Source organism: Tachyglossus aculeatus, chromosome 1 (genome assembly GCF_015852505.1).
Source record: "Tachyglossus aculeatus isolate mTacAcu1 chromosome 1, mTacAcu1.pri, whole genome shotgun sequence".
NCBI lineage: Eukaryota > Metazoa > Chordata > Mammalia > Monotremata > Tachyglossidae > Tachyglossus > Tachyglossus aculeatus.
In genome coordinates this window covers 60,815,429-60,836,415 of record NC_052066.1, presented here as the reverse complement: position 1 = coordinate 60,836,415, position 20,987 = coordinate 60,815,429, and the positions used below count along the sequence as shown (strand labels likewise).

The following is a 20,987-nucleotide window of genomic DNA, read 5'->3' as shown; positions in this document are numbered from 1 at the left end:
AGCCCCTTCCTTCCTCTCCCCCTCGTCCCCCTCTCAATCCCCCCATCTTACCTCCTTCCCTTCCCCACAGCACCTGTATATATGTATATATGTGTGTACATATTTATTATTCCATTTATTTATTTTATTTATCTTACTTGTATATATCTATTCTATTTATTTTATTTTGTTAGTATGTTTGGTTTTGTTCTCTGTCTCCCCCTTCTAGACTGTGAGCCCACTGTTGGGTAGGGACTGTCTCTATGTGTTGCCGACTTGTACTTCCCAAGTGCTTAGTACAGTGCTCTGCACACCGTAAGCGCTCAGTAAATACAATTGATTGATAGTCAAGACAGGTAGAGTACTGGCAACTCTCCAGGTGTGACTTTGAGAGGGGAGTTCTGTTTTTGACATGTTAAATTTGAGGTGAAGCTGGGATATCCGAGTAGAGATGATATCCTATAGAAGGGCTCTCATTGTGTAACTGTTTTTAATGATACTTAAGCACACTTACTATGTTCCAGGCTTTGTACTAAGGACTAGGGTAAATACAAACTAATCAGGTTGGACACAGTCCATGTCCTACATGGGGCTCATAGTCTTAATCTACATTTTACAGATAAGGCAACTGAGGCACAGATAAATTAAGCGATTTGCCCAAGGCCACAGAGCAGACAGGTGGGGGAGTCAGGATTAGAATTAGATGAGATTAGATTAGATTAGATTAGATTAGATTAGAAGAGCCCACGCTTGTTCCACTATGCCTCACTGCTTCTCCATGTGGTAACATGATGTTGTATGGAGAGAAAGGTCTGGTGAACTTTGCCTTGTTTTAGAGGGGACTGAGTGTCTGAAATGGTCCTGGCCCTTTATAGATTATAGTAATGTTGATTAGTCAATCAATCATATTTATTGTGGGCTTACTTTGTGCAGAGCACTGGAATAAGAGCTTGAGAGAGGACAATGAGCTTACAGTCTAGAGTCTGGTTGGCATTTGTGGGACTATAAAGTGAAGGGCATAATTTCCAGAGCTAAGGTCACATAGTCACATAGCCGAAGGGGAATACTGACAAATGTCCCATATCCTGGGGGCCCCTCTGAAAACAGGTGGGAGACAAAAGGAGCAGTTGTTTAACAATACCTCCAACCCCATCCATCTCTTAATAATTAGGGCACTTCTTAAGCACTTACTATGTGCCAAACACCCCTCTCAGGGTGGCACCTGCATAATTTCCACTAATAAATAATAATGATGGTAATTATTAAGCACTTACTATGTGCAAAGCACTGTTCTAAGTGCTGGAGAGGTTACAAGGTGATCAGGTTGTCCCACGTGGGGCTCACAATTTTAATCCCCATTTTACAGATGAGGTAACTGAGGCACAGAGAAGTTAAGTGACTTGCCCCAAAGTCACACAGCTGACAATTTTCAGAGCTGGGATTTGAACCCATGACCTCTGACTCCAAAGCCCGTGCTGTTTCCACTGAGCCACGCTGCTTCCAATGTTCTACCAGTCTCGACTATGGGAGGGAGAGTCAAGCAGAGGCCTTACCCATTCCATTCCTAGATTGGGCAGTGGCTACTGAGTGGAAGGCAATCTGCTCCAAATCAAAACTCCCCTATGCTGGGCAGCAGCAGCGTGGGAGAGAGTCGAGTGTGGAGACTTAAGTTAACTGAGCGGAAAGAGGCAATGGCAAACCATTTCCGTAATTTGACCAAGAAAACTCTGTGGATCCACTACCGGAATGGTTGCAGATGGAGGCGGGGCATTCTGGGAGTGATGCTACGGGCCCGAGATGACTTGTCAGCATAAAACAAGATGTGCCAAACACTGTACTAAGTGCTGACATAGATATAAGATAATCAGACTTGACACAGACCATGTCCCACATGGGGCTCACAGTCTAAACTGGAGGGAGGAGGATTTAATCCCATTTTACAATACCCACAGCAGACAAGTGGTGGAGCTGGGATTAGAGCCAGATCCTCCGACTCCCAGGACCGTGCTCTATCTATTAGGCAGAGCTGCTTCCCACCACTTCCCAAGTGGCCACACATGAAACCCGTTTAGCAACGTCAGACCCAATTCTTGTATCCCCACACTACTCGCCATTCTGAACTTTTGGCCTGATATCTTGGAAAGTTGCCTACAGGGGAAGCATACTCTCCCAAGAGTTCTGACTAAGCCTTAATTTGCTGCTCTCAAATTTTACTGTAATTCTTTTTTTTCTGGGAAATGAAAATAAGTATAAGGAGCACTGCATGACGTCACGCCCTCTTCCAATTCAGCCACCACTGCCTGGCAGGAACAGCCCTGATCCTTCAGTGAAATGAAGTAAAATTCTTCCGTGAGAATTGTCCTTTATTTTTTTAATGGTATTTGTTAAGCGCTTAATGTGTACCAGGCACTGTACTAAGCAATGGGATAGATACAAGCTAATGAGGTTGGACACAGTCCATGTCCGGCATGGGGCTCAAAGTTTTCATCCCCATTTTGCAGATGAGGGAACCAAGGGAACCAGGGAAGTGAAGCAACTTGCCCAAGGTCACACAAGAGACAAATGGTGAAGCCGGGACTCAAACCTATGTCCTTCTGACTCCCAGCCCCATGCTCTATCCACTAGACCACACTGTTTCTCAGATAACTCCTTAGCATTGGCTTTAAAGCACTCAATCACCATCCCCCTCCTACCTCACCACGCTACTCTCTTACTACAACCCAGCCCACACATTTCTCTCCTCTAATGCTAACCTTATCACTGAACCTCCATCTCATCTATCTTGCTGCCAGCCCACATCCTGCCTCTGGCCTGGAATGCCCTCCCTCCTCAAATCCGACAGACAATTACTCTCCCCACTTCAAAGCTTTATTGAAGGCACATCTCCTCCAAGACGCCTTCCCTGACTAAGCTCTCTTTTCCTCTTCTCCCACTCCCTGCTGCTTCACCCCGACTTGCTCTCTTTCTTCATTCCCCCATCCCAGCCCTATAGCACTTATGTACATATCTGTCATTAATTTATTTATATTAATTTCTGTCTCCTCCTCTAGACTGTAAGCTCACTGTGGGAGGGAATGTGTCTATTATATTGTTATATTGTACTCTCCCAAGCACTTAGTACAGTGCTCGGCAACAGTAAGTGCTCAATAAATGTGATTGACTGACTAACAGACTACATCCTTCTGAGTACAGGAACCATCTTATTCTTATTCTTTTCTGAACCAAGCAGTTAGCTGTATTAAGAAACTTGATTTCTGGGCAAGAATCAGTGGAACTGGAATGAGTCTATGACTGATTCCATCACTGACTATCAACTCCCACCAATCATTTGACTCCTTTGGGTCTTAGTTTCTTCTCCACAGAGATAATAATGTTAGCTAAATCCTTTAAATTCCAGAGATCTTGTTCAAACTAATGAAATGGTACAGACCTTTGAGCAATTTAAAAGGGAGCAAAGATGTTATAATTTTTATATCAACAGTGTTCTTCCTGCACTTGTGTATGTATATTCAGTTGTACATTCAACTACTTATAATGCTAGGCCCTTCTGGCACACTCCTTCGATTTTATTTGCCATCCTTGCTCTTCCATTGGTCCTGCCTTTTGTAGGTTTGTGTTTGTCTGTCTTCCCTATTAGATGGTAAGCTCTTGTGGCCAGGGAACATATATTTCTCTCCTACAGTGCTTTCCCAGGCATCCCCTCTAGACTGTAAGCTCCTTGTGGGCAGGGACTTTGTCTACCAATTATGTTACATTATTGTTACATTTTTCTCTCCCAAGTGCTTACTATAATCAATCAATGGTATTTATTGAGCACATAATAATAATAATAATGGTATTCATTAAGCGCTTACTATGTGGCACTGTTTTAAGCTCTGGGGTAGATACAAAATACTTAGGTTGGATACCATCCCTGTCCCACATAGGGCTCACAGTCTTAATCCCCATTTTACAGATGAGGGAACTGAGGCACAGAGAAGCAAAGTGACTTGCCCAAGATCACATAGTAGACAAGTGGTGGAGCCAGAATTAGAACCCATGACTGAGCCCACTGTTGGGTAAGGACCGTCTCTATATGTTGACAACTTGTACTTCCCAAGCACTTAGTACAGTGCTCTGCACACAGTAAGCGCTCAATAAATACGATTGACTGATTGATTGACCTTCTGACTCCCAGGACCATTCTCTACCCTCTAGACCATGCTACACTTACTGTGTTCAGAGCACTGTATTAAGAGCTTGGAAGATTACAATTATATCAGAGTTGGCAGACATGTTCCAGTACAGTGCTCTGCACACTGTTAGCACTCAGTAACTACCATTTCTTGATTGAAAGATTGATTGTGCTCAGTGATGGTAGAGTCCTCATTTAGCAATGTCAGAGAATAACAGTAACAATAATAATGATAATAATAATGGCATTTGTTAAGTGCTTACTATGTGTATGTTCTAAGCACTACGGGGATGGATACAAGGTGATCACATAGTCCCACAGGGGGCTCACAGTCTTAATCCCCATTTTACAAATGAGGTAACTGAGGCTCAGAGAAGTTAAGTGACTTGCCCAAGGTCACACAGAAGAAGCTGGGATTAGAATCCATGACCCATGACCTCTGACTCCTAAGCCCGTGCTCTTTCCAGTGAGCCACGCTGCTTAATGATAATTGGGGTATTTGTTGAGTGCTTACTATGTGCCAAGCAGTGTTCTAAGCACTGTGGTAGATATGAGATAATTGGGTTGGACACAGTCCTTGACCTATATGGGGCTCACAGTCTTAATCCCCATTTTATAGATGAAGGAACTGAAGCACAGAGAAGTGAAGTGATTTGTCCAAGGACACGGAGCAGACACGTGGCTGAGCCAGGATTAGAACCCTCGACCTCAGACTCCCGGGCCTTTGCACTTTCCACTAAGCCATAGGAGCCTCAGGCTCAGGAGGGAGGACTTAGAATGTGACCAGAGAAACTGATTTTGGTGCTAGTAAATGACCCAGGCCCAGCCCCTCACCTTCTCTTTTACTGTTCAGTTACACTTTGCTGGGTGGAGAGGGGAGCCGTGAGGAGCAAGGAGGGAGTAAGATGCTCAAGGAGGGAGTAAGATGCTCAAGGTGGAACACGTAGCACAGCTCATGTGAAAGTTATTTTACCCTCAGAACCCATTGATAAACTCTGCTGCATCATACTCTTCCAAGCGCTTAGGACAGTGGTCTGCACACAGTAAGCACTCAATTAATACCACTGATTAATCGATTAATGGCCCAGACTGAGCCCCCTTTTTCCTTTCCTCTTCCCCACCGCCCACCCTACCTCCTTCCCCTCCCCACAGCACCTGTGTATATGTTTGTATGGATTTATTACTCTATTTATTTTACTTGTACATATTTACTATTCTATTTATTTTGTTAATGATGTGCATCCAGGTTTACTTCTATTTATTCTGGTGACTTGACACCCGTCTACATGTTTTGTTTCGTTGTCTGTCTCCCCCTTCTAGACTGTGAGCCCATTGTTGGGTAAGGACCATTTCTATATGTTGCCAACTTGTACTTCCCAAGCACTTAGTACAGTGCTCTGCACACAATAAGCGCTCAATAAATACGATTGAATGAATGAATGAATGAATGAATGAATGAATAAATAAATGGCCGGTGTGACCACAGCGTAGTGACATGTAACTCCAAGACCTGGGCCAGCCATCGTCTGGTCTTTGTTGCCCTCTTTGCCCTCTTTCGTTCAAGATTCCTAATGGGGCTGTCCACCTCATGAACTATCGATTGATCATCATGTTTATTGAGCATTTACTGTGTGCAGAGCACTGTACTAAGCGCTTGGAAGAGGACAATATAACAGAGTTGCTAAAAAAAGTTCCCTCCCCACAACAAGCTTACAGGCTGTCCCAAGTGTTTCTTAGGTGAGAACCCTTCATCTTTAATGGCATTAGCTCAGGCAGGCAAAATCAGGACTGGAAACTCCCAAGCGCTTAGTACAGTGCTCTGCACACCATAAACACTCAACAAATACCATTTATGATGATGATGATGATGATGGTGGAACTCATATATCCTGATTCCCAGATCTGTGCTCTTCCTCCTGGACCAAGAGCAGATCTTCATCATCATCATCATCAATCATATTTATTGAGCACTTACTGTGTGCAGAGTACTGTACTAAGCGCTTGGGAAGTACAAGTTGGCAACATATAGAAATGGTCCTTACCCAACAATGGGCTCACAGTCTAGAAGGGGGAGACAGACAACGAAACAAAACAACATGTAGATGGGTGTCGTCATCAGAATAAATAGAAGTAAACCTGGATGCCAACTTGTACTTTCCAAGCGCTTAGTACAGTGCTCTGCACACAGTAAGCGCTCAATAAATATGATTTGATTGATTGATTACAAGTTGGCAACATATAGAGACAGTCCCTACCCAACAGTGGGCTCACAGTCTAAAAGGGGGAGACAGAGAACAAAACCAAACATACTAACAAGATCTTGTAATAATGATGATGGTATTTGTTAAGTGCTTACTATGTGCCAGGCACTGTACTAAGCACTGGGGTGGATACAAGCAAATTGGGTTGGACACAGTCCCTATCCCGCCTGAGGCTCACAGTCTCAATGCCCATTTTCTGGATGAGGTAACTGAGGCACAGAGAAGTGAAGTGACTTGCCCAAGGCCACACAGCAGACAAGTGGTGGAGATGGGATTAGAACCCATGGCCGTCTGACTCCAGGCCCATGCTCTATCTACTACGTCATGCTGCTGCTTCTTGTACACTCAGCAAATACTGTTATCTAGTCAGAATAATACTAGATTAAAAACTCCTCCAGATTGAAAACTCACTGTGGACGGGGAAAGTGTATACCAACTCTGTTGTCTTCTACTCTCCCAAGAACTGAGTACAGTGCTCTGCACACAGTAAGTGCTCGACAAATACTGTAGATTAAATAATAAGGTAGTGCACTGACATCAAAATCTTTTATCTTTATTTTGATTATTCCATGCTTCGGTGACTGGAACCTTCTCTTCATTGGCCTTCTGCCTCTGGTAGGGCTTGCCTCCATTGTCCAGTTGTCCTATTCAGAATCAATCAATCAATCAATCAATCGTATTTATTGAGCGCTTACTTTGTGCAGAGCACTGTACTAAGCGCTTGGGAAGTACAAGTCAGCAACACATAGAGACAGTCCCTACCCAACAGCGGGCTCACAGTCTAGAAGGGGGAGACAGAGAACAAAACCAAACATACTAACAAAATAAAATAAAATAGAATAGATATGTACAAGTAAGATAAATAAATAAATAAATAGAGAAATAAATATGTACAAACATATATACATATATACAAGTGCTATGGGGAAGGGAAGGAGGTAAGACGGGGGGATGGAGAGGGGGGCAAGGGGGAGAGGAAGGAAGGGGCTTAGTCTGGAAAGGCCCCCTGGAGGAGGTGAGCTCTCAGTAGGGCCTTGAAGGGAGGAAGAGAGTTAGCTTGGTGGATGGGCAGAGGGAGGGCATTCCAGGCCCAGGGGATGACGTGGGCCGGAGGGTTGATGGCGGGACAGGCGAGAATGTGGCACGGTGAGGAGATTAGCAGTGGAGGAGCGGAGGGTGTAGGGTGGGCTGTAGAAGGAGAGAAGGGAGGTGAGGTAGGAGGGGGCGAGGTGATGGACAGCCTTGAAGCCCAGGGTGAGGAGTTTCTGCCTGATGCGCAGATTGATTGGTAGCCACTGGAGATTTTTGAGGAGGGGAGTAACATGCCCAGAGCGTTTCTGGACAAAGACAATCCGGGCAGCAGCATGAAGTATGGATTGAAGTGGGGAGAAACACGAGGATGGGAGATCAGAGAGAAGGCTGATGCAGTAGTCCAGACGGGATAGGATGAGAGCTTGAACGAGGAGGGTAGCGGTTTGGATGGAGAGGAAAGGGCGGATCTTGGCAATGTTGCGGAGCTGAGACTGGCAGGTTTTGGTGACGGCTTGGATGTGAGGGGTGAATGAGAGAGCAGAGTCGAGGATGACACCAAGGTTGCGAGCTTGTGAGACAGGAAGGTCTGGAAGTCAGAGGACCTGGCTTCTAGTTGTGGCTCTCCTACATAACAATAATAATAATAATAGTACTTATTAAGCTCTTGCTATGTGCCAAGCACTGTTATAAGCACTGGGGTACAGACAAATTAATCAGTTTGGGCACAGTCCCTGTCCCACATAGGGCTCACACTCTTAATCCCCATTTTCCAGATGAGGTAACTAAGGCCCAGAGAAGTGAAATGACCTGCCCAAGGTCACACAGCAAACATGTGGCAGATCCAGGATTAGAAATCAGGTCCTTCTGACTCCCAGGCCTGTGCTTATCAACTAAGGCATGCTGCTTCTTGCCTGCACACTTGCCTGCTGGGAAGCATTGGGCAAATCACTTGTGAGCCCCAAGTAGGACAATCTGATTTCCTTGTATCTACCCCAGTGCTTAGAACAGTGCTTGGCACATAGTAAGCGCTTAACATACATAACTATTATTATTATAATTATTAACTCCTCTGGGCCTCAGTTCCACAACTGTGAAGGGGGATTGAATTCTTGTTCTCCCTTCCCCTTAGATCATGAGCCCCATGTAGGACAGGAACTGTGTCCAACCAAATTATCTTGTACCTCCCCCAGGACATAATATAGCACTTGGCACATATTGAGCACTTAAAAATATTACAATGATTATTGTTATTATCATTATGGAGGACTATATTCATTCAGTCATATTTATTGAGTGCTTACTGTGTGCAGAGCAATTTACTAAGTACCTGGGAGAGTGCAATAGAACAATAAACAGACATATTCCCTGCCCACAGTGAGCTTCCAGTCTAGAGGGGGAGGCAGACATTAATATAAATCAATAAATTACAGACATATACATAAGTGCTATGGGGCTGGCTGGAATCCCACACACAGTCTGCCAAGCTTCAGCCTCAGAGCCTGAAATGCATCTGGTGTAGTGAGGCTCAATTTCCAGGAGAATCCCATGGTGTAGTTAGGAAGCAGCATGGCATAGGGGATAGAGCATGGGCCTGGGATTTTGAAGGACATAGGTTCTAATCCCAGCTCTGCCACTCATCAGCTGTGTGGCCTCGGGCAAGTCACTTCACTTCTCTAGACCTAACTTACCTCAACGGTAAAACAGGGATTAAGATTGTGAACCCCATGCGGGACAGTGACTGTGTCCAGCCCAATTTGCTTGTATCCACCCCAGTGCTTTTTACTGTGCTTGGCACATAGTAAGTGCTTGACAAATACCATTGTTGTTATTATGGTTCTGGAGTTCAAAAAGCCCCACTGCTTAGCATGACATTCTGGTTAGGCAGATCTGGTTCCATGACGGAGAGGTGCTGTTTACTTCTTCTTGCAGACACAAAAAAGAATGTGATGTTGGTACCAGTCACCTAGATAAGCTTATTTCAATCAATGGTATTTATAGAGCATTTACTGTGTGCAGAGCACCATATTAAGTGCTTAGGAGAGTTCAGTAGAGTAAATGGACAGTCAACCCCCATCCCTTTAATGTTTTAAACTCTATTCTGTGGCTCTCTCTGAGCAAAGTAACGTAAAGCCAGCTTCCCAGCTTCGGCAGCTCTCCTCAGCCTCTCCCTCCTCACTGAGTCCACCCAACTCCAACAGTATGATTCTTCTCCAGTCAATCAGTCAATTATATTTATTGAACATTTACTTTGTGCAGAGCACTATTCTAAGCACTGGGGTGGATAGGAGCAAATCGGGTTGAGGACGGTCACAGTCTTCATCCCCATTTAACAGATGAGGAAAGTGTGCACAAGTCCTCAACAGCAAGAGAGATGAGATTGAGGCATGGTGAATAGATTGGTGCTAAAGGAGTGAAATGTGCGGGCTGGGTTGTTATAGGAGAATAGTAATGTTAGGTAGGAGGGGCAGAGCTGATAGAGTGCCTTAAATAAATGAACAAATCAATCGATGGTATTTATTGAATGCTTACTATATGCGGAGCACTGAACTAAGTGATTGGGAGGGTACAATACAGCAGACTTAGTAGAGACATGTTTCCTGCCAGTGGTAAGGAGTTTCTGTTTTATGCAGAGGTGGGTGGGAAACCACTGGAGCAGAAATTCTTTTTAGAAAAATGATCCAGAAGGCAGAGTGAAGGACTGGAAAGGAAAGAGGCTGGAGGCAGGGAGGTCAGCAAAGAGGCTGATGCAACTGAAAGTTGGTGGGTTGAATAAAGGGTTGAATGAAATAAAATGGTATTCTAAGGTGATAGGTGGAAACATCATTTTGAGTTAAATTCAGTGTGCCAGTAAAGAAAAAGACAGTCACAACAGGCGTGTCTTAAGTCTATTAGAGGTAAAGAAAGGGATTAAGGCATAACTTGCCCAAAGCAGCACTACAGATTAATTGAAGAGCCATATGCACTTTTGCTCTGTTTCTTTCTGTCTCTCTCACTCTGCTTTATGTGCCTAGTCCTGTGACCCTACAATTAATCATCACCATCTTCACATGAAATGATGTAATAGATAAAGGAAATAAGGGAAATTTTGATACTTCCCAACAGTAGTAGTCAGGGGAAAAGACCTCTTCAGTAATTCAAATTTCCAAAATGTTAGTTTACTTTACATACTTGGGAATAGAAGGAACACAGAGAAAGGCAAGTGTTTTGGGGGGGAAAGAAAAATCTGAAGTATTTCAATCATTCATTCAACTGTATTTATTGAGTGTTTACTGTGTGCAAAGCACCATACTAAGCATTTGGGAGAGTACAGTACACCAACAAACAGACAAATTACCTGCCTACAATTAGTTCACAAGTCTGAAGGAGGAGGCAGACATTAATATGCATAAATAAATAAATTACAGTTATATACATAAGCACTGGGAGCTGGGCACTATTTTCATGCCTTTTTGCCCAGTTGTCAATTTATGGCTTCAGAAATTTGGTGTCATCATTTTAGAGAGCCATTTAGTTGGGCTGAAGTTAATTCTCACCCTTCTGAAGATAAACAAATCTAAATGAGGGAGGTGGGAGTGGAAAACCCAGCCAGGCTTATTTACAAAGTCTTTTGGCAAATTCAAAAGCATCCATTGGGTGTTCACCCAATTATTTTTTTCTTCATGTCAATATTACTTTTTTTGTTGTGGTTTAAGCATTTGTTCTAGTTCTTGTTTTCTCTAAAATCAATCAAATTCAGTGAACTCGAAGAAGTAGGAATGTGAAATTTTGATTTCCTCCCCTGCTTAGTTTACAATGAAAGTGGGGCCAAGGTTCAAGGGATGAGGTAATTTTATATTTTAAATTTGTCTTGTCTTTGAGCATGAGGTGATACTAGTATCATTATTAACAACAATACTACTATATGGTCATAAAAAGTATATTGGAAGGAACAGCTTCTTCTTCATATAGTACTAAACGAGTGTTAGCTGTTCACAACATTTAAGATGTTTACAAATCTAAAATAAGGATTATATTTTTACTTTCAAAAGGAAAATAGCAAGCCCAAAGATGCCAGAAGGCGTTGAACTGCTGCTCTGAGCTCATTTTGGGCAGGAAATGTGTCTACCAGCCCTGTTGTATTGTACTCTCCCAAGTGCTTTATACAGTGCTCCACAAATGGTAAGTACTCAATAAATACCATTGACTGATAAATACTATTGATTAATTGATTTTTGCAGTAGGGTTTTGAAGATGGGGAGAGTGGTGGTCTGTTGTATAGTCATATAATAATAATTATCATATTTGTTAAGTGCTTACTGTGTGCCAGCACTGTACTAAGCGCTGGGTTGGATATAGGGTTGGACACGGTCCCTGTCCCACATAGGGCTCACCGTCTCAATCCCCATTTTACAGGTGAGATAACTGAGGCACAGAAAAGTGAAGTGGCTTGCCCAAGGTCACACAGGAGACATGTGAGGGAGCCGGGATTAGAACCCATGACCTTCTGACTCCCAGGCACGTGCTCTATCCACTAAGCCATACTGCTTCCTATTTATAGTAAATGCCATAGGGGTGTAGGTGGTGTGAATATCCAAGTGTTTAGGGAATACAGAACCAAGTGCATAAGTATATTAGTTTATTATTGAGCACTTATTGTGTGCAGAGCTCCGTAGTAAGTTCTTGGGAGAGTACGATATAAAAATATAACAGGCACACTCCCTGCCCACAGTGAGCTTATAGTACCTAGAGGCAGAGACAGACTTTAATATAAATAAATAAATGGCACATAAGTGCTGTAGGGCTGAGAGGGGGGCAATGAATGTAGGGAGCAAGTCAGGGCAATGCCAAAGGGAGAGGAAGAGGAAAGGAGGGCTTCGTCAGGGAAGGCATCTTGGAGAAGGTGTGCCTTCAATAAGGCTTTGAAGTGGGGGGAGAGTAATTATCTGTTGGATTGGAGGAGGGAGGGCGTTCCAGGGCAGAGGCAGGACATGACAGAGAGAGAGGTCAATGGTGAGATAGAAGAGATCGAGGTAAAATTAGAAGGTTAACATTACAGGAGCAAAGTGTGTGGAATGGGTTGTAGTAGAAGAGTAGTGAGGTGAGGTGGGAGGGGGCAAGGTGATGGACTGCTTTAAAGCCAATGATGAGGGGTTTCTATTTGATGAGGAGGTGGATGGGCAACCACTGGAGGTTCTTGAGGAATGAGGAAACATAGACTAAACTTTTTTTAGAAAAATGATCCATGCAGCAGAATGAAGTATGCACTAGAGTGGAGAGAGACAAGAGGCGGCCAAACTCCTCCTCCCCACCGATTCTGATAGCACCCCCAATCTCAACAATAAAGGAAAAAACAAGTTTAATGATTGTTTCTTTCTAAAGCATTAATTACTAACATTTAAGAATGTACAGTTTTTGAGAACATCTGTTTACTTCAGTAGCCGCAAGTCAGTAAATGTCAAAAGCTCGTCGTGGGCAGGGAATATGTCTGTTTATTGTTGTAGTGTGCTCTGCCAAGTGTTTAGTACAGTGCTCTGCACACAGAAAGCACTCAACAAATATGATTGAATGAGTGAATGAATGAATGAATGTCCAAAATGAGTCTTGGGTCCAATCGGTTTTGAACCTTATAAAAAGATGAGACTTAAAAATGTTTTGTAAGCATAAATATTACTCACTGATACAATTAGTGCTGTAAGTGAAGTTGCTACATTGCTCTTCTCTTACGCTGTCCTGTCCAGTCATGTCCGACCCATAGTGTTGCCATGGACACATCTCTCCCAGAATTCCCCACTTCCATCTGCAATCATTCTGGTAATGTAGCCATAGAATTTTCTTGGTAAAAATACAGAAGCAGTTTACCATTGCCTATCCATAGAATTTTCTTGGTAAAAATACAGAAGCAGTTTACCATTGCCTCCTTCTGCGCAGTAAATCTGAGTCTCTGCCCTCGATTCTCTCCCATGCCATTGCTGCCCAGCACAGGTGAATTTTGACTTGTAACAGATTACCTTCCACTGATTAGCTACCGGCCAAGCTAGGAATGGAATGGATAGACCTCTGCTTGACTCTCCCTTCCGTAATCAAGACTAGTAGAGTACTGGAAACTCCCCAGGTACAACCCTGAGAGGCCAGTTCCTACTTTAGAAAGGATCAAATCGCAGAATAATGAAGGGGCTTATAACTTCAATCAATCAATCATATGGATTGAGCACTTACTATGTACAGTACTAAACATTTGAGTGAGTGCAATATAACCATATAGCCTATACATTCCCTGCCCACGCTTAACTTTCCTGATAAAATGGCTTATTTCTGGAACAGTGAACACTAAACAGTATTAAGTAATATTTGCTTTCATGACTCTCATATTTCCTATTTTTTCATTATCATCAAAAAATCTCCAATGGTTGCCTGTCAACCTACAAAACAAGCAAAAACTCCTCACTCTTGCCTTCAAAGCTCTCCATCACCTCACACCCTTCTACCTAATGATAATAATAATAATAATAATAATAATGGCATTTATTAAGTGCTTACTATGTGCAAAGCACTGTTCTAAGCACTGGGGAGGTTACAAGGTGATCAGGTTGTCCCATGGGGGGCTCACAGTCTTCATCCCCATTTTACAGATGAGGTAACTGAGGCACAGAGAAGTTAAGTGACTTGCCCAAAGTCCCACAGCTGACAATTGGTGGAGCTGGGATTTGAACCCACAACCTCTGACTCCAAAGCCCGTGCTCTTTCCACTGAGCCACGCTGCTTCTCACCTCCCTTCTCTCCTTCTCCAGCCCAGCCCGCACCCTCCACTCCTCTAGCACCGCTAACCTCTTCACTGGGCCTCATTCTCACCTGTCCCACCGCCGACCCCTGGTCCACATCCTTCCCCTGGCCTGGAATGCCCTCCCTCCACACATCCGCCAAACTAGCTCTCTTCCACCCTTCAAAGCCCGAGAGCTCACCTCCTCTAGGAGGCCTTCCCAGACTGAGCCCCCTTTTTCCTCTCCTCCTCCCCATCGTCTGCTGCCCTACCTTCTTCCCCTCCCCACATCACTTGTATATAGTTGTACAGATTTAGTACTCTGTTTATTTTACTTGTACATATTTACTACTCTATTTTGTTAATGATGTGCATGTAGCTATAATTCTATGTATTCTAATGGTTTTGACACCTGTCTACATGTTTTGTTTTGTTGTCTGTCTCCCCTTTCTAGACTGTGAGCCCGTTGTTGGATAGGGACTGTCTCTATGTGTTGTCGACCTGTACTCCCCAAGTGCTTAGTACAGTGCTCTGGACACAGTAAGCACTCAATAAATACAATTGAATGAATGAATGAACTGAGTGTTTACTGTGTGCAGAGCACTGTACTATGCACTTGGGAGAGTACAATGCACCAGAATAGGTAGACATGATCCCTGCCCACCAACAAGCGCATGGGTGTATAAGCTTAACAAGAAAATAATAATTCCTTAATAATTATAATAGTAATGCTGGTATTTGTTAAGTGCTTACTATGTACCAAGCACTGTACTGGAGATCCAGGGGGAGTTCTTCTTTGAGAAATATATATATATGTATATATAATAATAGCATTTGTTAAGCGCTTACTATGTGCAAAGCACTGTTCTAAGCTCTGGGGGAATACAAGGTGATCAGGTTGTCCCACATGGGGCTCACAGTCTTAATCCCCATTTTCTAGATGAGTTAACTGAGGCACCGAGAAGTTAAGTGACTTGCACAAAGTCACACAGCTGACAAGTGGCGGAGCCAGAATTAGAACCCATGACCTCTGACTCCCAAGCCCATGCTCTTTCCTCTAAGCAACACTTCTGGAAAGGAATATTAGAATTATGTTTCTATGGTAGTACTTCCTTAAAAGTGTTGTTTGTTTTCTTTTGCCATTATACTGTCTGAGTACATTTTTTCCCCAGCTATAAACTGTCATCTTTATTTACTGAATGCAGTTCTCCCTGTACATGTTTTGGCTAGAATACCATTAGGGAATCTTGGACTATTCCTTCAATAGCGTGCCTCTGTCTTGCTAGAACGAGGCCCAGTGTTGGAAAAAATCTATTGCACGTGCAGTGACAATCAAGACAAAAGTCCTCCAATACAAGCCTTCCTTAAAATATTATGTTTTAGCACACCCCTGCATTGTCAGAGGCTGACTGCAATTCAGTAGGATTACTTGAGAAACAGTGAGAAGCCAATAACAAATTAAGCTTTTTGACCTTTCCCTTTCTGCGGGGAACAGTCGGGTTATATCTCTCTACAGCTTTTAATAATGAATGATTCTCCAGTACTGGCAGACCAATGTAAGAGTATATCTGTTTCATAGATTGGATTCAATCTTTCCTTCACACAAGTTGGAAATTCTGTCAGGTTCTTAAGTCCTTGGAATCAGCGGGGCTATAATCAGGGGTGAAAGTTCAGTCAACGATGAAAAGGAAAAAGTCAAAACTGATTGAATTCTTTGTTATGTCTTCAGCGAGGAAGAAGTTAGAAAGATTCCCACACCAAAAGAGTTTTTTGAAACAGTCAGGTCACAGGACTTGGATCAAACTGAGGTGACCACAACAGGATGCTTTTGATTCAATCTGGCGTGTATTTGTATCTTTATACATTTGTACATCCAATCATTTGTTCAGCGGCTTCATCCTGATGGGTTTTGTTCTGCTTCCTGTAGTGTACTTGTTCTACAGGTTTTCCCTTTCTGAATATAATTTCCATCTGCCTCCCCCATTAGACTATAAGGTCGTTGAGGGCAAGTAATTTGTGTCTTGCTACAGTAGTAGTCTCCCAAGCGTTCAGTACAACAGATTCGGGTGTTCAAGTAAATGAAATCGGTTGAGTGAAAATGGGCATTTACGCAAATCACCGGGATGGATTTGCGTCCATCAGGGCCAGAGTAAGATCCTGAGGGGACTTGGGCTATGCTATTTTGGTGATTCTTCCAATGTGCAATGGGGCATCATCATGTCACATTACCCCAGATGTGCCCCCAGTCCTGTCTACCCCAAAGCTCCAGTGCCTCCAGGAGGTAGAAGGGGGTATCCAGGCCTCAAGACCCCAGAGCAAGCTCTGCTAGACATCGGAAGGCCTCCAGCCCAGCAGCAAATCTGCTTCCTCAGCAGAGAGACCTTACCCCTTCCTAGAAAGGGAGGAGAGCTCACCCTGCCCCACCCCATCAGCCCATGGAGAAACTTGAATCTGGCTCCTCCCAGACCCCAGTTCTGGCCACACAGGCCTCAGAAAAAGCTGGACTGTCCTCCGTTTCCATTGCCGCCTGGCTAAGGGGAATCCAAGGGAGGCAACAGCTGGAAAGACCAAGCTCCTTCTTCCTCCCCAAGGGACACTTTCATCCACCATCCTTCACAGAGCAGAAAAATTAAAGATGGTGGCATCCATCCATCAGCAGCATTTACTGAACTTTCACTGTGTACAGAGCACTGTACTAAGCACTTCAAATAGTACAATACAGTAGATAGCATCTCTGCCTTCCAGGAGCCAGCAATCTAGCAAAGGATAAACCCATTTCTTTTTTTTCCCAGTATTTGTTAAGCGCTTCCTAAGTGCCAGGCACTGTACTAAGTGCTAGGGTAGATACAAATTAATTAGGTTTTACACAGTCCTTATCTCACATAGGACTCACCATCTTAATCCCCATTTTACAGGTGAGGTAACTCAGGTACAGAGAAGTGACTTACACAAGGTCCCACAGCAGACAAATGTCAAAGCCAGGATTAGAACCCATGTTGGAGTGGATGGAGCATGAGCTGGGGAGTCAGAAGGTCATGTGTTCTAATCCCAGCTCTGCCACTCATCTGCTGTGTAGCCTTGGGGAAGTCACTTCACTTCTCTGGGCTTCAGGGACCTCACCTGTAAAGTAGGGATTGAGACTCTGAGACCCATGTGGGACAGGGACTGTGTCCAATTTGATTTGCTTATATCCACCCCAGTGCTTAGTATTGTGCCTGGTACATAGTAAGCACTTAAGAAATAGCACCATTATTATTATTATTGCCATTATTATTCATTCATTCATTCATTCATTCATTAAATCATATTTATTGAGCGCTTACTGTGTGCAGAGCACTGTACTAAGTGCTTGGGAAGTACAAGTCGGCAACATATAAAGACGGTCCCTACCCAATAATGGGATCACAGCCTAGAAGGGGGAATAATAATGGCATTTGTTAAGTGCTTACTATATGCAAAGCACTGTTCTAAGCGCTGGGGGGCATACAAGGTAATCAGGTTGTCCCATATGGGGCTCACAGTCTTTATCCCTATTTTACAGATGAGGTCACTGAGGCACAGAGAACTGAAGTGACTTAGCCCAGGTTTTTCTGCCTCCCAAGCCCATGCTCTATCCACTAAGCCATGCCACTTCTCTAGGCTCCATCTCTAAATGTCCCCACCAGTGAACATGTTGGTAGAATCACAGAGCACACGATTGCCTCTGGCATCAGTACAGATTACTTGGGTCTTCTGTATTTGTTGCCAAATTGTACTTTCCAAGCACTTAGTACAGTGCTCTGCATACAGTAAGTGCTCAATAAATACGATTGAATGAATGAATGAATCCATTGTTGGTGCACTTGAATCTGTGACCTTTGGGCATTTGATATTCACCCCATCCCCAATCCTACAGTGCTTTTATACATATCTTTAAATTATGTATTATAAATTACTTATTTATATTAACATCTGCCTCCCCCTATAGACTGTCAGCTCATTATGGGTAGGAAGTGTATCTGCTAATTCTGTTATACTCTCCAAAGTGCTTAGTACAGTGTTCTGCACATAGTAAATTCTCATTAAAGCACTTGAGAAACAGTATGGCCTATTTATATTTTTAAATTGTATTTGTTATGTGCTTACTATGTTCCATGCGCTGTACAAAGCACTGGGATATATACAAGCTAATCAAGTTAGATACAGTACCTGTCACACACGGGGCTCACATTCTTAATCCCCATTTTATAGATAAGGAAACAGAGGCACAGAGAAGTTAGCAACTTGCCTAAAGTCACACTGCAGGCTAGTGGAAGAACCGGGATTAGAACCCAGGTCCTCTGACTCTCAGACTCATGCTCTTTCCATTAGAGAAGCAGCATTATCTTGTCTTTATCTCAGTGCTTGGTGCTTGGTAGAGTGCCTGGCACACAGTAAGCGTGTAACAAATATTGCAATCATTATTATTGTTGATATTAATAATACCAATAATAATAATTCCATTGATTAATTGATTGATGTGTCTAGAGGGGGGCCCCTTCAGCTTAGGTCTGTGACTCCTAAAGGCCCCTATCTTTATCTGCCTCTGCATCCAACTGAGAATCTTGCAGGAGTTCAGGGCAGGAGGTTACTGAATTTCAAAGACTAGATGGTTGTAGAAAAAACTCCCATCACTAAGAAAAGTTCCACAGGTGATCCTGCGAATTATAATCCACTAAATCTCACTTCTGTATCTCACAAATGAATGACTCATTCAATCATTCAATAATAATAATAATTATGGTATTTGTTAAGAGCGTACTATGTGCCAAGCACCAAATACCTAACAGGAGAAGCAGGATTGGATGAAGACAAATGGGGAGTAAAGATTGGAGGAATAAACGTAAACAACCTTCATTATGCTGGTGATACAACCCAACTAGCAGAAAATGAAGAAGACTTGAAGGGTTTATAATTAAAAACTAAGGAACAGAGCAAAAAGAAGGGCCTATTTGAATGTAAAGAAAACAAATATCATGACAACTGGAAGTTTAAACACATTTGTAGTGGACGGAGAGAAGGTAGAAATAGTTGACAGTTTTTCTCTCCTGGAATCAATAATCAATAATAAGGGAACTAGTAGCCAAGAAATATTCCGAAGATGAATGTTAGGAAAGTCATGAAATGTGTTGATGTAACAATTGTCACAAAAATACAAATTGCCAATTCTATGGTGTTTCCAGTGAAAGTGAAAAAATAAGATAGAAAGAACACCAATTCTTTTGAAATGTGGTGTTGGAGAATACTTTTGTGAATACCATGGACTTCCTGAAAAACAAACAAATGGATTTTGGAGCAAATTAAACCAAAGTAGTCTTTGGAAGGCCAACTTGGACTAGCATATTTTAGACACACAATCAGGAGGATTAATTCCCTGGAGAAGACACTAATGCTAGCAAACGTTCAGGGAAAACATGGAAGAGGCAGACCAGCAGCTAGATGGAAACCGTAACAACGATAATGGAAGAACCGTTAGAAAGGTTGCGGATTATGGCAGAGGACAGGATGTTCTGGAGAAAGTATATCCATGGAGTCGCTATGAATCGGAAACAACTTGATGGAACTTAATAATAATAAAATAATAATAAAGGTGCCAAGCACTGTTCTAAGTGCTGGGGTAGATACAAGGTAATCAGGATGTCCCGCATGGGTCTTTATCCCATTTTTACAGATGAGGTAACTGAGGCACCAAGAAGTTAAGTGGCTTGCCCAAGCAGACAAGCAGACAAGTTGCAGAGTTGGGTTTAGAACCCATGTCCTTTGACTTCCAAGCCCGTGCTCTTTCCACTAAGCCACGCTAATAGTATTGACTGAGTGCTTACTGTATAGAGAGCACTGTATTAAGTGCTTACTATTATTAATTATTATCATTAACAATATCATTATATGACTGTTATTATTATTAATAATAATAATTGCATGTATTAAGTGCTTACTATGTGCCCGGAACTGTACTAAGTGCTGGGATGGATACAAGCAAATTGGGTTGGATACAGTGCCTGTCGCACATGGTACTCACAGTCTTTATCCTCATTTTACACATGAGGTAAGTGAGGCACTGAGAAGCGAAGTGACTTGTCCAAGGCCACACAGTAGATAAGTGGCAGAGCCGGGATTAGAACCCATGACTGTCTGATAGGCCCATGTTCTATCACTATGCCATGCTGCTTCCCACAGCGCTTGGGAGAGTACAATACATCAGAGTTCGTAGACACATTCCCTGCTCACAACGAGCTTACAGTTTAGAGGGGGAGACAGACATTATCATAAATAAATAAACTGTGGATATGTACATAAAGTGCAGAGGGGGTGAGAACAGAGTGAGTATTAATAATTAAGTTTCGGAACAGTGGGTACTTAGAAAAACAGAACTTGAAAAACAGTATGGTTTCTGTACCATGTCTTCAACCTCTCAGGGTCACACCTGGAGAGTTTCCAGTGCTCTACCAGTCTTGACTACAGGAGGGAGAGTCAAGCAGAGGCATATCCATTCCATTCCTATCTTGGGCAGTGGCTAGTGAGTGGAAGGCAATCTGCTACAAGTCAAAACTCACCTTTGCTGGGCAGCAGCGGAGAGGGAGAGAGTCGAGGGTGGAGACTCAGGTTTAACGCACAGAAGGAGGCAATGGTAAACCACGTCTCTATTTTTTACCAAGAAAACTATATGGATATATTACGAGAATGGTAGCAGATGGAGGTGGGGAGTTCTGAGAGAGATATGTCCATGGTTTCGCTATGGGTAGGACACAACTCGACAGCATAAGACAACAGAAACAACAACCATGTC

The 20,987-nt window shown here is 43.1% G+C and overlaps 1 non-coding gene across 1 annotated transcript; it reads left to right on the top strand.

Annotated features, from left to right (window-relative positions):
• Window positions 1–20,606: 20,606 nt before the first annotated feature.
• On the top strand, window positions 20,607–20,744 carry LOC119936313. Its single transcript, XR_005453701.1, has one exon. It is a non-coding gene; the product is annotated as a small nucleolar RNA SNORA7 (small nucleolar RNA).
• The last annotated feature ends 243 nt before the right edge of the window (window positions 20,745–20,987 follow it).